At 33.4% G+C, this 2,080-nt stretch overlaps 1 long non-coding RNA gene across 1 annotated transcript in view; it reads left to right on the top strand.

The window, feature by feature from the left end:
- The window catches only part of LOC107695998 (uncharacterized), a 21,508-nt gene that overhangs the window by 18,047 nt on the left and 1,381 nt on the right, over positions 1–2,080 (top strand). Inside the window, exon 2 of the long non-coding RNA XR_001635050.1 lies at positions 217–222. This is a non-coding gene — a long non-coding RNA (uncharacterized LOC107695998). The remainder of the gene's footprint in view (positions 1–216; positions 223–2,080) is intronic.

Raw genomic sequence — 2,080 nt, 5'->3', positions numbered from 1 at the left:
CGATGAGCTTTGTAAAAATCGATGCGTTTCAGAAAGGCGGGGCATAGAGGAGAAACAATAATGTACATTATGTGGAAAATAATGTGTTTTTTCAACCTTAAACCGCATAAACATTTTCTTTTTAGCAACGTCATATGACTCCTTTAAAAAGAAGGTGCCAGTAAGAACCAAAAAGGAGGTTTCGCGGTGATGCCATATAGGAACCTTTTTTGGCAGGTTAATGTCAGTATCCCCATCATCCACTACTATGCCCTTTTTCATCCCGTGAAAGAGTTCCCGCTTTCACAGTCCTTCTGATGAATGGTTGAGGCTGGATACAATAGATCCTGTAAAAAAAAAACACTTTCATTAGTTTCTTAATTTTTATAGGTTTAGCACAGGTATAATGAGGCAAAATGACAAACAACGATAATGGAAAGGTATTTTTAAGCTGAACAGCAGTCAGAATAGAAACAAAATCAAAGCAAGTCAAAGTATTTTGGAAGTTCATCCATCCATCTATTCACTCTCCAAACCACTTATCCTCTTTAGGGTTGCGGGGGCTGAATCTATCCCAGGATCTTGGGCCACAAATCCATCCATTTAATGGTATTTAAGCAATATAGTAACAATGTTATACAGTACCTGTCAAAGTTTTGGAAACATTAGTGTTTTTGGGAAAAACATCTCTTCTGCTCACTAACACCGTGTCTACACCGGACGCAAGCGGCGCGGCAAAATACTATAGAACTCATTATAATCAGTGATGCTGTCTACACTGGATGCGGCGTGGCGCGGTGCAGCGCAACACGACAAATCCCAGACAGAAAACTGCTGCTGTGTTTTATTTGTGAAGTATTGACACAAATTTCAAGTGATTTTCAGCGGTCGCTTTGTCCAGTGTAGACAGACTTTAGCTGTTGCGGCGCGACAACTGTCGCGTCCGGTGTAGACACGGTGTAAGTCTGCATTTATTTTATCAAGAATACAGAGAAAATAGTAATATTGCAAAATACAGTTTTGTATTGAAAACGGCACCCCCCGCCCCCCTTGAAGGTCAAGTTCATTTTATTTTCTCTATAGCGCCAGATCACAACAGAAGTCATTTAAAGTTACCTTTCCTATAGAACAGGTATATACCTTGTTCTTTTATTAAACAAACTAATGCTCGTGTCATTTGAGTAAAACAAGGTATTCACGGCAACCCATCAAAATAACATTTCGGTTTAATTTGAAGGCATTGCGGCAAAAAAATATATAGGCTATTACTATTGTTCAGTAGAATGTAATAGGCTACTACTAAAATTAAAACCTTATTTTTAAGGAATAATCATACAATATTTCTTTAATGTTTTAATTGTAATATTAAATCCCCTTTATTTTCCAAAAATACAATATTTAATTTTCATTAATTAAAAGATAAATTAAATTACTGTTTTATGCCTTAAAAAATTTAAATACACAACACAGAATTTCTGAGGGAAAAAATCATTAGGCTATTGTAAGAATAAATGAAACTCGTTTTTATGCTTTCAAATAATTAGACATGTTAAAACACAGAATTTGGTTTCAATAAAACATAAGGTTGGAAAAAATAAAACATTTCATAGGGCCCTAAACATGCCATTTTTGTTAAACTTTTGATAAATTGATGTTAAATTGTTTAAGTTTCATGATTGTAATTAATTAGACATGTTTTTGATTACTCAAATTTAATTTAACCATTAAAAAGGAGTCCAGAAAAAAAAAACCCAGTGTGTGCTGTATGTAAAAATCAGTGTTACCTTTATTTGAAAAAATCTGCTTCCAAATGCACTCAAACCTCTCGGAACACTGAGTGCCCTGTTGGTTACAGTGTTTACTTTTGAATTATATTTTTATTAAATGTTTATTTATTTGTGAAAAATACTAAGTATGTATAAGTTTATTTTACACATTTATTTTTTTAACCCACTTTCAAATTATTTAAAATTTCTTAAATATTAATTAAAATAAAATTATAATTAAAATAAAATTATATCAGCTTCATATCGGCCACCCTGCTTTCCAAGATATCGGCATCGGCTGTCAAAAAACCAATATCGGACGACCACTAATCAAA

The sequence above is a fragment of the Sinocyclocheilus anshuiensis genome, unplaced genomic scaffold, assembly GCF_001515605.1.
Source record: "Sinocyclocheilus anshuiensis isolate Anshui unplaced genomic scaffold, SAMN03320099.WGS_v1.1 scaffold899, whole genome shotgun sequence".
NCBI classification, from domain to species: Eukaryota; Metazoa; Chordata; class Actinopteri; order Cypriniformes; family Cyprinidae; genus Sinocyclocheilus; species Sinocyclocheilus anshuiensis.
This window is presented reverse-complemented; position numbering and strand designations above follow the sequence as displayed.